Source organism: Euprymna scolopes, chromosome 43 (assembly GCF_053919585.1).
Source record: "Euprymna scolopes isolate OS-2025 chromosome 43, ASM5391958v1, whole genome shotgun sequence".
Taxonomy (NCBI): Eukaryota; Metazoa; Mollusca; class Cephalopoda; order Sepiida; family Sepiolidae; genus Euprymna; species Euprymna scolopes.
In genome coordinates this window covers 8,668,301-8,684,024 of record NC_136524.1, presented here as the reverse complement: position 1 = coordinate 8,684,024, position 15,724 = coordinate 8,668,301, and the positions used below count along the sequence as shown (strand labels likewise).

The window sequence follows — 15,724 nt, the reverse complement described above, 5'->3', positions numbered from 1 at the left end:
AATTCTGTAAATTTCTACAATTTCTCCGCTCTGATTCACTCTTCCAAATACTACATGCTTATAGGTGGTAGCAGGACAACTTACTCACAATTTATTTTCTACTTTCACTACCCCAATCATCACCGAAACAAATAATTCATAGTCTATGCTTATCGTGAATCAGCATAAGTATTTAATTTTGTCATTACGTGCTTTTATCTTTCACCTCTTTTCATAAGAAGATAATGAATGGTTCCTTTTAAATTCACTACTGATTCTAACAACAATTACATTGGTTACTCAAACATAGACTGTCATTCTACATTGTGCATTAACGAACTCTACAGAAATCATCCAGTTACAATATTTTATTGTTTCCGAATTACAAGACCTTATGTTATTCACTTGTAATCTTATTATGACTAATGCTTTATAACGCAATTAACATGCTCCCATAGATTCATTTTTTCTGTAATCCACGTGCAAACGCTTTTAGTCTTTCGATGCCTTCGATCAAACGTAAACAGCTAGCGAGAGAGAGACATAGAGAGACAGAGTCCAAGACAGAGACAAGAAGAGAGAGAGAGAGAGACACACACACACACACACACACACACACACAGGTTGTGTGTGTGTGTGTGTATGTGTGTGTGTGTGTGTGTGTGCCTGTGTGTAATACATGATTAGATTTTGCCTCAAATAATTGAATAGTAAAAAGAAAAGTTTTACTGTTTACTTTTTTACAATGTTTTTTACACTCTTTTTAGTATTATGCAAGTATGTTGTTTTATCAAATATTTATTGATTCTTCATATTAAAAAAGCAACTGCACAAACAGAATGCACGCGAATTTCATGTAAAATATTGCTGAAGTAATTTGTTTTTTTTAACTCTGCAGCGTAAGAGTAACTTCCGGAGCAATGCGAGGAACTAGTGCTGCAAACTTCAGAAATTTTCTGCAGGAGTTCCTCCGGCGTTGGAGAGTTTAAAAAATTATTTTGGCAATATTTTACATATTTTATATGAAATTAGTGTGTACTATGTTCATTAAGGTTTATTTCTTTTAAAAATATATTTAAATAATACAAAAAAAAAAACACCATTTAATTCTATTTTTCTATAAAATACAGGGTGCCCCAAAAGAAGCTGACGGATTTTAAATTTTATTAACTTCATCAATATTTAAGTTTACCAATTTTCATATGTAGGGAGATGAGCCTCTCCGTGATTTTTTAAGATAGAGTAAGATATCATAGTGTACTTATTATATATGTATTTATTTTATATTATAATCTAGGATATGTTGTTCACAAGGTCTAATTTTAGTTATGAAAAATGATGTTACTCAAATGTCCACCATTTTCATTTTCACACTCTTGTGCTCTCTGCAGGGCATTGTCCATTGTCATTGGCTGAAGCTCTTGCACCAATTGAATTTTATATGGAAATTTGCTCTCCTAATGAAGCATTCTGTGAAGACATGATCGAGAGACCCCAATTTGACTTAATCTCTTTCTTACTGTTGTGGATGGATCCTCGGCCACACTCTCTGCTAATCTCTGACGATTCTCATCACTTCTTGCCGTACGGGGTCTACCAGATTTAGGGAGGTCATATACAGACCCTTGCTCATGAAATCGATCCACCATAGCTTTTATTGCATTGGGAGTAGGGGAATTTCTTGTGTTGAAGTTTCGTCGAAATTCTCTTTGAGTTTCTGATATTCACTCATTCAACCGAAAATACGACTCTACGATAAATATCCGCTCCTCGGTAGTGTAACGACTTGGAAGGGTTATTTTAGATGATCTGAAAAAATTAAAAAAATATATAAAAAATTAAGAAAATTATGAACCTTTTTTATTTTAAATATATAAAAAATTAAGAAAATTATGAACCTTTTTTAACCATCAGCTTCTTTTGGAACACCCTGTATAAAGAAATCTTTTAACTTTTAATAAAGTAATATATTTTTAGATTACTAAAAACTCATTCAAACCATTGAAAAAAACACTGAACTTTTCAAATAAAAGTAAACAGTACAGGAAGTCCGGTTCGGTAAGCGGAATCTTTTTATATCCAGGTGAGGTTTTCACCTGACACCACTTCAGGTGGACTTGGAACACATTATTAATAAAGGATTCCTCTTGACTTTAAAGAGAAAGAAAGAGACTGTACGTGTGTTTAGCTAACGTCTTCTTCTTGTGTGTTGCTGATACTACTACTACTACTACTACTACTACTACTACTACTACTACTACTACTACTAAAACCATATAATAAGTGAATGCAGCAAACTAGACCAAAAATAATACAAGAATAGACACGATCAAGTGGAGAAGGCATATGGAATTGGGAATTATACAAACAACTACATCTTGAATACCTAGAAAAATAGTTCAAGCCCAAACCGGCAACAGTACTTGAACATGAAAGTCACAAAATCTTATGGGACATGGACGTACAAATAAATAAACCCATCCAAGCCAGAAGACCAGATGTAATAATAGTTAACAAGAAGGAAAAGTCTTGCCAAATCGTAGATTTTGCCATTCCATTTGCCACTGAAAAAAAAATAACAAAACAGAAAACAGCGAGACAAAGGATAAGACATGAAAAGAAAAGAAGGAAGAGAAACAACTACACAGACGATTGATAAGAATGACAAAAGATGAGAACAACAAAAACACCTGGACATGGATGCAAAATGAACACGTAAACCGGGAAACTAAATCCCTAATAACTGCAGCACAAGATAACCATAAGAAACCACACCAAAGCAAAGATTGACAAAGCGTAAGAAAGCAGCAAATGTAGACTCTGTGGACAAAGAGAAGAAACGATAAACCATAAAGTAAACAAATGCAGCTAATTGGACCAAAAGGAATACAAGAACAGACATGATTAAGTGGGGAGGGCAGTACACTGGGAATTATGCAAACAACTGCATTTTAAATGCACGGACAAATGGTACAAACATAAGCCAGCAACAGTTCTTGAAAACGAGAATCACAAAATCCTATGGGACATGGATATACAAACAGACAAACCCATCCAAGCAAGAAGACCGGATGTTGCAATAATAAATAAGAAAGCAAAATCCTGTCAAATCGTAGACTTTGCTGTTCCAGCTGACCACAGTGTGAATATCAAAGAAAAAGGAGAAACGGAACAAATAAACAGAGCTAGGTAGAGAACTGAAAGGGATATCGATGATGACGGAAATCAGGATAATACCTATAATAGGAGAACTAGGAGCAATTGCGAAAAACTTTGAAAATGGAAAGGGAGAAATTGGACTCAAAGAAATGGCTGAAGGATACAATGAATAACAATAATGAAAACAGCTGAAATATTAAGGAAAACCCTTGAATGTGGAGATTAATACACATGAACCACATACGCGGGCCAGATATTATTATCCTAACTGCCTCAGATAAGCAGAGGTTACATAATTTAGAGCCATAGGTGTATGATTTGGATTTGCATACAATATCCCAATTAATTGAGAAGTGAATATTCTTAGATTTAAGTTTTGTTGTTTTTTTTTATAAGAGTAGCTGGTTACTATTTGGATTCTCTGCTTTATTAAAGTGGAAGTGGATCCATATGCGTGTATGTTTTGGGTGTGGTTACTGTTGCTGGTATTTAGTAGTACATTGTTATTATGGTTAGGGAAGGAACTGGCTGAATTATTAGGGATATTGTTGCTGATCTGGTTGTCGATGTTATTATCATGGGAGTTGTCCTGCAAAGAACTATCCCTATTTATCTTGTTAGTGCTGTTATTTAGCAAGTTCATTGTTATTTGATTGTACGGGGATTAGCTGTTGGGAAAATTAGTGGTATTGGTTTGGAGGGATTTAGATGGTATCGCGGTTACAGTACATGAATAAATCGCATTCTTATGGATACAGTTATTATCAAGGGGGCATTCATTCTTTCTTTGACAATTAGATTTGGTTTTCTTGACTAAAGGAAAGGGGATTGCCTGGGCATCTTTAATTTTCTTGTGATGCTATAATTGTTTGAACTAAATTAGGCATTGTAGCATATAATAGCTTGATGGAGTTTTTGTTAAGCAACTTGCTATAGCTATGCGGGTACTTAAATGATTTTTCAACATTATTGAAAAACTCCTTGGGAATATTAGTTTTTACATTAAAGCCGAGGTGGGGGGTGGGGTTTAAAACAAATGTTATTTTTTTCCTTATTCTTTTTTTAGGACGAACTTACTGCACTTGTGTCCCTTCAATGTAAATACCAGCGACAATCCTACCACGCATCCCAATCCCATCCCTTCACTGATGTGAACACGTATCTAGCTGCACAATCCTTTGCTTAGTAAGCCCTATAAATCTGGACCCTAATTCGCAGTAGCCCCTTATGTATCGGTAGCAACGTGCCTTATCTGCAGTGAATTAAAGGAAATAAATTAAGATTAAAAAATGAACTCCATAGAATATGCCCCAATTAACTTCTCCCTCAAGGTAAATATCCGCAACAACTCTGACAATCAGCAAAAACCTCACCACTTCATGACAGAGGTTCCCAGATGCAGGAAAGCTTTCTATTTTAATAGCTCCTTTCCTTGGACTACTTGTTTTTGGAATTCCCTTTTCTGCTCCCTGTTCCTTCAACTTGCAGAAATTTAAACATAATGTGACTAAATATCTTGCTACACAACTCTCTGCTTAGTGTGCGCCCATAAAGCTGGCTCCTAATCAAATTAGTCTTTTATATCTAGGTAGCAATTTGTAACAGAGAGCGTGTGGATGCGTGTGAAAATGTTGGCAGGAGTCGGAGGATAGCTGGCTAGCGAAAATGTTAGCAGCGGCAGCTGTAAAAGCACGTATGCAAATTAGCAAGAGTGTGTGAGCTTGCGTCACAAGAAAGGAGAGAAAAATGCCACCATGTTGTACCTTTTTTTGTAATATTATTTGTATGAATGTGTAATATTAAGGAGGCGAAACGATGCGTGTTAGCTGATGGAAGACCTCTTTATTTTCTAAGGGAAGTAACTCGTACAGCACGAATTATAAACAACAAGGAAAGATAATCCCTATGTTGACAACATGTGTGTGCGAAAAGATTTTTGAAAAATAATGAAATGCGTTGTTTTGGAAGAACCACGAACAAATCCATTTCATTTGCACTTAAAAAAAAAAAAATTTATTTTTGCTTGTTCCTTTGTGAATGTAACAGATGGCGTGGAAGTCTGAAAGAGGTTAGAACTGTAACAACAGAGTTAAAAAGTAACGGTCAAGCCACGTTACAAATTTACCTTTGAATGAATAAAAGTAAAAAAACAAAACAAAACAAATAAAATTAAAATGTTTATTGATTGGTTTAATTTGTGATTGAAACATAATATTCTACATGTTTCATTGTATTCGAATAAATGAACACAAGTTGCTATTTTCCACATAACAGAGAAAGGTATTGTGGATTCGTACCTTTCCTTACAGTATAAATGACAATGATAGATCCATCTATTTAGGATTTAGAACCTGGAGTAACAGATTCCAAAATAAACCAGTTTACCATGAAGTTTCTTCATTCATTCACCACAGATTTAAGAAAAATTATCAAATCGTATAAAAGGGGTGAGGGTGAGGAAACAAATTCACATTTTACCGACTTATTTAGGTTAGATGGAAAGCTGTTGCGCTTGTAAATGATAGGGTTGACGTTATTATTGCGATTAAATGTAAATTTATAGTTTCTTTTAGTTCAAGAGACATGTTATGCGTAATTAATGAGGGTAATCAGCAAGTTCCTTGGTTCTTATGGTTGTATCTTGTTCGTATATCCTGAATTCCTTAAGGCGTTATTATAAAAACATGGAGTTTTGATCGAAAGTCTTTTTGTCGGCTGAGAGTCCAGAGATTCTAGTCGAGATTGATACGGATTTAATAATTGAATGGTGATTGGAAAACTGATGGACATATAAAAGTATAAGGTTTGGCCTATGGTAAGAGCTATATGTTTCAGAGTTAAGGTTAAGTGAGATATCTAAAAAGTTAGATGTTTTCTTGTTATGTTCAACTGTTATGGAGAGCCTAAAATTATTAAAACAATTATGAAGTTTCTTGACAGTTTTATAATAAATAAATAAATAAATAAATATATATATATATATATATATATATATATATATATGTGTGTGTGTGTGTGTGTGTGTGTGTGTGTAATATAAAGCTGAATGTGTGTGTGGGGGGGGGTCACGAGTACGCTCCTATATGGTTGACTGTTTTAAAAAACTGATTGCATATAATGATAGATGTATCGAGACACAGGAATGGGTATGTTTGATTTGGCAGAACGGTAGTTCATTAAAATTGTGGGGTCTGCGTTCGTGCTTGGTCCACAAAGTATGGAAATAGAAAATGTAAAAATTAAAAAAAAACGTTTACAAGTGTTTTTGATATAGATGTACATAAGAATACTTTGATAAGTATGTTTTAACTTAAATAGGGATGGTATAATAAAATTGTGGGATCTGCATTCGCGCCTGGCCTCCATGGAATGGAAATAGGCACAAACTTTAATAAAGACTTCATATTTATCTGCGTAAGTATACTTTGATAATTATGTTTCAGTTTGAAGAAATATGGTATAATAAAATTATGGGGTGTTCGCTCGCACCTGACCTCCATAGAATGGAAATATGTCACAAAGTTTAACAAGGTTTTTTAATATAGATCCACAGAATATTGTGATAAGTGTTTCAGTGTGAACAGGTATGGTATAATAAATTATGGAGTTTATCTATTTTATTTTTACTTTCATCATATTTTGCTTCGGTTTTGATACCCCCAAATTCGAAGCTATCTCTTTACAACCCTTCCTTTCCATAAACTATCATACTTTCATACTAGTTATAATTCGAGTTCGAAATAATTGACAGGAATGCAAGATGAAGATGGAGAGTCAGACGACTCAAAGAAGCGGCACATATGCTAAAATAGAAAAATTACTAAGCAGACCAAGAGTAGAAATTAGCAGCATATGGGAACCTCTAATTGTAGGAACTTTGGTATTGAACTCCTTGGGCCACCATAAATTAACATAGAAATGAAGAGGATTCAATATCTATATTATGTTAAATCGGTGGGCATATACAGTAAGCTTAGTCAAATAATGCTTTACGCTTAGTTTGACTACTTAATATAAATTCTCATGGAGGCCCAATCGTGGATGAAGCGGGCGATACAAATATTTTTTTTTATTTCAAATATTTGTTAAAAGATTTTACCGACAAACACTAGTGATTCATTCTTACGCAATCTCCGATGCCGAAAATGATAATTACTGCCAGTCAAAGGATCCCAACCCAGTTGCGAAGTTTCCTTTGACTCTGGCATTCAACCTTTAGGTCACCATTAACTGAAATGGGAAAGAAGAGAATGCAAACATTTTTATTACGTCAAATCGGTGGGCGCAGACAATAAGCTTAGTCATATAGTATTCAAGAGCAAAAACTGGAGCATCGTATTACGCATAGATTGATGACTTATACATTTTCATAGAGGCGCAATCCTTTTATATATATATATATATAGACTAGCAATTCCGCCCAGCTTTGCTCGGACAATATGTACTGTTCATAACTTTATGTGCATATGTATGTATTAAAAACTGTGAATATGTACCGTAATGCCTTTCTATATAATAGGCTTCCTTAACTACTATAGAGAAAAGTTGGTAGAGACCGCAGACGTCAAATTTTTAAAAACTTTGTCCCCAATTTTGACCCCTTAATATTTATTGTTTTGGGCTCAAATCAAATTAAAATGTTTGATCCATGTTTAAGTAACGTACATCTAAAATTTCAAATGTTTAGACCCAAAATTGGCGGAGGAGTTTGGTAGAATCTACAAAGATCAACTCTGAAAACTTTAACCTCTTGCCAGCCAAATTTTCGCCCAAAAACTGATTATAAAGCTTGCTGCATGTCTGAATACACTTTATGTAAAATTTCAAATGTTTAGACCCAAAATTGGCTTAATAGTTCGCTAGAGACCGCAAAGATAAAATCTTTTGAATTTTGACCCCTTGGAAGCCAAATTTTCAGGAAAAAAAAAAAAAAACGATTAAAAAGCTTGCCCTATGTCTGAATACACTTTATGTATAATTTCAAATGTTTAAACCAAAAATTGGCTGAGTAATTTGGTAGAGACCGCAGAGGTCAATTTTTTTTTAATTTTGACCCCAATTATGACCCCTTAACATTTATTGTTTTGGGATCAAATCAAATTAAAAAGTTTGATTCATGTCCAAGTAACCTACATCTAAAATTTCAAGTGTTTAGACCCAAAATTGGCGGAGAAGTTTGGTAGAGTTTTCAAAGGTCAAATCTTTTAAATTTGACCCCTTGACAGCCAAATCTTTGGCTGAAACCCACTTAAAAAGATTTTCCCAAATCTCAATACCCTTTATGTCAAATTTCGAGTCTGTAAACCGAAAATTGACAGAGTTATTTGGTAGGGAAATGTACACAGACACGCGCGTGCGAGCGCGCGTGCACATACACACACGCACACACACACAAACACATTCACTTTTATATATATATATATATATATATATATATATATATATATATATATATATATATATACTAGCAGGAAGACCCGATGTTGCTCGGGATTGAATGGTGATCAATGGATGTTTCACACTCCCATTGTTATCGAAACCGGTAAAATAACCCATTTTTCAATCTAATCGATTAGTTGCTATTTCTAATTGGGGACGCGTCGCTGTGTATTCGAAAGAACCTTTACATGTTTCCCCGCAGTGACTTAGTCCAAGTACATTGTAGTCTACATTGAACTGTACAGAACTTACTGTTTATTTTATAAATTACTTTTATATAACAGATTAAAAAGTTTGCCCTATCTCTGAATACACTTTATGTAAAATTTCAAATGTTTAGACCAGAAATTGTCTGAGTAATTTGGTATAGACCGCAGACGTCAATTTTTTTTAAAATTTGACCCCTATTATGACCCCTTAAAATTTATAGTTTCGGGCTCAAATCACTTTATTAAGTTAGATCCAGGTTCAAGGAACCTATATCTAAAATTTCAAGTGTCTAGATCCAAAATTGTCGGCGGAGGAGTTTGGTAGAATTCTTAAAGGTCAAATCGTTGAAATTTGACCCCTTAACAGCCAAATTTCTGGCTGACACCCGTCACATCGATTTTCCCAAATCTCAGTACCCGGTATTTCAAATTTCGAGTCTATAGACTAAAAATTGACAGAGTTATTGCGTAGGGAAATTTACACAGACACACAGACACGTTCACTTTTATATATATATATATATATATATATATATATATATATATATATATATATATATATATATATATATATAGGCAACATTTCATAATTGATACAAGTGTCGTTAAAGGATGTTGTCTTTTCATAATTTTTTGTGATGTGAAGGAATTAATCTTTCAAAACGACTAGCAGTCCGTCCGGCTTTGCCCGGTCGTAAAATACGCTTAAATATTATATTTTGATTAGTGCAGATTTCATATTTATTATTATACTATATCGGATCGAATATATAGTAATGATTTTAAAAGTTTTCAAAAGAATGATTCGTGCGCCACCACCGAGAATCAAACCCAAAATTCTTAGCTTATGATTTATTTTTTTCTTTTGACGTTAATGCCTGAGCTATGAAAATATGTCTGCTGCAACGCTAAAAATTAAGACATTTTTTTTTTTTTTTTTTACACAGTGATCACCACTTATCAAGGCCCGGAAGCCACTCAGGGATAAGGGTCATGAACAAATAGCTATTACGTTACTCATACATATTCGTTATACCGCCGTTCGACCGTCACCTAGCAAATTCCATTCTTTTTATTTTCACACTTTTAAACCGATTTTCCTCTGCTAAAACCCAAATATAAAGTTTTGGATGGTTCGAATACCTATGTATTAAGTTTCATATCGACCAAAAACTGACTGAAGAGTTTAGTAGGCAACTTTTTTTTTTTACAATATGCATATATAAATATATATTGAAAGAGGTTTGTGCTTACTAGAACCTTTTTATGCAAATATTACACAAGTATGAATCATGTAGAATATCTGCATGAATATAATTACACGTAATAGTTAACTAAATATGATCACCCCATAAGAAAAACGAAAAATCTAATAGGAAATTAATTAAAATGAATGTTTAAAAGGATATGCAAATTAGCTAGATCTTTTGCAGATGAATGCAATGCCATGACCCATATATAACAAAGTTGTATTTTCTTTTTTAAATAAATAAATAAATAGAGAAAAGGGTTTTTAATATGAATATCAATACACGAAAAAAAAAATTTATAGGAGTAGATATATAGTGACCTAGTTTAAGCAAATCACCAAATATTTAAATATAAATGGCGGTTGTTAGGATCGGAAAACAAATAAAATAACTTGAAGGTTTTTACTTAGAAATTCACACATTGTCATTTTCAAAGTTAAAAAAAAAAAAAAAAAACATGATTTGGATAAAAAGCTTTATTTTTGTTTGTTTTAATTTTTCTTCCGTTTTCTTCGTCCTTATTTTTTACTTTGTCTATTTTCTTTCCTTTTTTTCTCTCATTTTTCTTGTTTTCATTTTCTTTCTTTTAGTTTTGTTCTTACTTTCTTTTTATTTGTTTTGATTTTTATTACTTTCTTTTCTTTATTTATTCTTTCTCTTTGTTTTCTTAGTTTTTTCTTTTTCATTTCTAGTTTTGTTTTTCTTTGTTTGGTTTCCCTTAGACTTTTTTCTTTTTCTGTTTTTCTTTTTTTTCTTGCTTTCTTTTATTATTTTCATTTGTTTCTTTTTTGTTATTTTTTTCTTTGCTTTTTGTTATTGGTTTTCTTTATTTCTGCTTTTTGTCTTTATTTCTCTGTCATGTATTTTATATCTTTGTCATTTCTCATTCTTTTTTTTTTCACATCTAGCCTAATGAACTTACTACTAGTCAAAAAGGAACCTTCTAATCTTATAGTTATCACATTGTCTACCAAATTCCAGCCACTGTCGCTTGCAATGTTACACCCTTGTGTTTGTTTTACAAGAACTTCAATGAAATGTGCTCTGACGAACTTGCTGCACTTGTGTCGCCTCAACGTAACTACCAGCGACAATCCCACCAAGCAGACAAATCCCATCACTTCACTGATGTGAACACGTATCTAGCTGCACAATTCTTTGCTTAGTAAGCCCTATAAATCTGGACCCTAATTCGCGGTAGCCCCTTATATATAGGTGACAACGTGCCCTATCTGCAGTGAATTAAAGGAAATAAATTAAGATTAAAAAATGAACTCCATAGAATATGCCCCTATTAACTTCTCCCTCAAGGTAAATATCCGCAACACCTCTGACAATCAGCAAAAACCTCACCACTTCATGGCAGAGGTTCCCAGATGCAGGAAAGCTTTCTATTTTAATAGCTCCTTTCCTTGGACTACTTGTTTTTGGAATTCCCTTTTCTGCTCCCTGTTCCTTCAACTTGCAGAAATTTAAACATAATGTGACTAAATATCTTGCTACACACCTCCCCGTTTAGTGTGCGCCCATAAAGCTAGCTCCTAATCAAATTAGTCTTTTATATCTTCGTAGCAATTTGTAACAGAGGTGCATGGATGCGTGTGAAAATGTTGGCAGAAGTCGAAGGATAGCTGGCTAGCGAAAATATTAGCAGGAGTCGAAGAATAGCTGGCTAGCGAAAATATTAGCAGGAGTCGAAGGATAGCTGGCTAGCGAAAATATTAGCAGGAGTCGAAGGATAGCTGGCTAGCGAAAATATTAGCAGTGGCAGCTGTAAAAGCACGTATGCAAATTAACAAGTGTGTGTGAGCTTGCATCACGAGAAAGGAGAGAAAAATGCTCCATGTGGTCGAGAAGCAAAGTATGTGCCAGGCAAGTTTAACGTGTGAAAGTCGAGAGAGAGAAAGTGCTGACTGGCACCGGCATGGAGTGACAGCGACAGACTTTAAAGAAAACCACATTGTTGTACCTTTTTTGTAATATTATTTGTATGAATGTGTAATATTAAGGAAGCGAAATGAAGCATGTTAGCTCACAGAAGATATCTTTACTTTCCCAGGGAAGTAACTTGTACAGCACGAATTCTAAACAAGAAGGAAAGATAATCCATATGTTGACATCCCTCTTTCACAAGAGAATTGTTTGTTCAACCAAAAGGTTGCTGGATGAGTTTTTACAAGTGAACTTATCATTTACATATCTTTGGGGTGGGAGTTATGACACGATTCGACATTGTGATTGTTACAGATGGTTTGTTTGTACTGGACTGTGTGATATGTGCAGGACTATGTGTTTCGGCAGATGGCATGCAGATGCTTGCATGCGTATTGCTGGTTTTTGCAGGATGTGAGCTTAGTACATTGGGTGGTGTGACTGTAGTATGACGCAAGGGTGCATTGTGTGTAATCGATTGTGTCATATTGGATGTGTGGGCAACTTTCTTGAGATGTCTGCGATTTCTGCAAAGAATCTGTCCTGATGACGTCTCTACAATGTAGGAACGTGGTTCAATGCAGGCTTGTCTAACGGTCGCTGGAGTCCATCTTCTCATCTCTTGGTCTTGTACTCGTACTCGCTGTCCTGCGCTGAGATTGAGGAAGTCCTTAGCATGTTTGTCATGTTGTCTTTTCTGTGACAACTGTCTCTGTAACAGACGATTCTGGCTTTCTTCTCTATGAACATTTTGGTTCGTACATTTTGTGGGGAGATTGCTGACTAGTTTGCGATTAAAAAGCAATTCACCCGGAGATGGGATAGTATGATCCGATGATTGTTGATCGCAGACACAAGAGGCCCATGTTTATGTTCCGATTGCCTAACATGGCTTTCTTCATGACTGCTTTGACAGTCTGAGTGCAGCGTTCTGCCATGCCGTTAGATTGGGGGTATCTGGGAGAGCTGGTAATATGTTCAAAGTTCCAGGCTTTAGCAAATTCTTTGAACTGCTGGGAGCTAAAATGTGAGCCATTATCGCTTATGAGCCTTTCAGGGACTCCCTGCTCAGCAAATATTTGCTTGAGACAACTAATAACATCCTTGCTGGAGAATTCCCTGAGACTGCGATAAAGGGGTACTTTGAGTAATAATCTACCACAAGGAGATAGTTGATTCCATTCAGATTGAAGAGGTTGGTGGCTAAGATTTGCTACAGTCGTACCGGAATCTCATGCAGCATGAGGGTTTCAGCGGGTTGGGATTTCTGGAGTTCTTGGCATACGCCATATTATTGTGTCTAGGTGTCAATGTCATTGTTGATTCCACTCCAGAAAACACAAGTTTTTGCTCTTAATTTACACTTGTCAATTCCTTGGTGTCCATAGTGTATCTTCTCGAGTACCTCTGCATGCATTGCTTGAGGTATCAGAATTCTGTTGCCTTTGAGCAGAATCCCATTTTCAATGGAGAGCTCATCCCAATAAGACCAGTATGGTTGAAGGTCTTTGTGTAGTTTCCTGCGAGAGTCTGTCCAACCATTTAGGATCCACATCTTCAGCTCAAGCAAAATGGGGTCGTCATCCGCTGCTTGACGAATCAGTGTGAGCTTTTCAGTAGAAAACTGCACAAAGTCCACTTTGATGTCTTGGTTTACGACCTCTTTGTTCCTTTCATTGGGGAGCCTAGATAGTCCATCAGCTAGTAGCATTTTGTTTCCCGGTCGATATTTTATGATCATGTCATGTTCCTGGAGTCTCAGGAGCATCTGTTGAAGTCGAGGGGGTACTGCTGTTAGGTTCTTGAGGCAGATCATTCCCAAGGGCTTGTGGTCACTCTCAACTTCAAATGAATAGCCGTAGATGTATGTTTGAAAGCGTAAACAGCCAAATACGACAGCTAGGAGTTCGCGCTCGATATTGGCATAGCGCTGCTCGGTTTCAAGTGAGTGATTTTGAGGCAAAAGCTACAGGTTTGCCTTCTTGTATTAGTGTGGCTTCCAACCCTCTGGATGATGCATCAACTTGTACAGTAGTTTTTATTTTGATGGGTCATAGTATCGGAGTAGCATCTCCATGCATATTATGTCTTTTATTTCCTGCAGTGACTTCTGGTGGCTGTTGTTCCATTAGTAGTCAGCATCTTTTTTTTAAGAGCTCGCTGAGGCTTGCTGTGAGGTCTGAAAGCCTCGGAATGAAAAGTGCCATGTAGGTAATGATCCCTAGTACCTTCTGCAGATCGGTAACATTAGTTGGGCTCGGGAGTGATTTTATTTCCTCCATTTTGGGGGGGGGATCTGGGTGTATCCCATCCTCATCAAAGATAGCAGCAAAGAATCTGACTTGTTTTTGATTTATGGCACATCTGTGATTGAATGTGAGGTCAGCAGTCTTTGAAGTCTCTGTTAACTTTTTCAGGTTGCGGTCGTGCTCCTCTTTGGTTTTCCCATGGATGATCACGTCATCAATTAACGCTAACGCTCCAGGGCATTTTTCTATGATCATATCCATTTTTTGCTGGAAACATAACCAACCCAAAAGGCATCCTCTTGAAGCAATATCTTCCAAAAGGAGAGTTAAATGTCATGAGTTAAATGTCATGAGTAGTTGTGACTCCTTGTCAAGTTTGTATTGACCAGTAGTCATTTTGGGTGTCCAGCTTTGAGAAGAATTTGCCACCAGACAGTTTGTGTGAGAGCTCCTCCATGGTTGGGGTTTTGTAATGGCATCACATTATGTTTTTGTTTAAATCTTTAGGATCTAAACATATTCGCAGTTTGCCGTTGCTCTTCTGCTTGGTTCATCAATTTTTTTTATTATTCCCAGAGACACCATTAGATCTAGTTCTGCCTTTATCTCGTCCTTCATATTGATGGGACATTTCCTCGGTGCATGGACTATGGGTAAGTTGATAGGGTGAAGTATGATGTGGTACTCTCCTGGAAAGTTTCCAATCCGGTTGAATTGGTCTGGATAGGCTTCCATTCTCGTAGGATTTATGGTGGTGTTTGATGGAGGATCAACTGAGGTACATGCTATTCTCTGTATGGAGCAGTGTAGCGTTGCCAATTTTAACTCTTGGATGGAAGGTAATCCTAATATGGTAGGTCCATTTGATGTGACCACATAAAATTTGCTTTCTATAGACCCTGGTACCCACATTTTATATCGATAGATCTGTGCTGCACGATATCAGAGTCGTTGTAAGCTGTAAGAATTGCAGTTTCTTTGTTGGTTGTGCCTGGACATGGATGCCCATTCTGGTCCACATGTTTGGGAAACATTTGTCGGAACGTGCGTAAGGGAAGTGTATTCCCTTCTGCGCCTGTGTCCACTTTGACCTTCAGCTCATGAATGCCTTTTCTGTTTGGGAGGAGGATATCCAGGTTGGCAAATGTTTCTGTTCGGAAGGTGTTGTCCCCTTTCTGATTTACTGGATATAAAAACATTCTTTCAACATCACCTGCCATTTCATCTTGCTGTACGTTTATACAGTTCTGCTGGGTTTTAAACGTATCCCGTTCCGGTCCAAAATTTCTCTGCTTGGTTAGCTTGTTTGCTTGTGGCTGTCTATTGGTGTTTTTAGTTTTTCGGGTTTGGCACCTTTTGGCCCAGTGGTTCTTATGACCACATGTTGAGCATGTTCTGCCGCGAGCAGGACAATTTCCTGGTTTATGACGGAGTCCACATCTTCCACAGATGTCCGCGCTCTCAATTTTGTGTTTTTTAGAGCTTATCTGGCTTTCACATTCACCCT

At 36.0% G+C, this 15,724-nt stretch overlaps 1 protein-coding gene across 1 annotated transcript in view; it reads left to right on the top strand.

The window, feature by feature from the left end:
• LOC145268168 (sodium/glucose cotransporter 4-like) overlaps positions 1-15,724 on the top strand; it is a 141,715-nt gene that overhangs the window by 33,659 nt on the left and 92,332 nt on the right. The gene's annotated exons all lie outside the window — the stretch shown is intronic.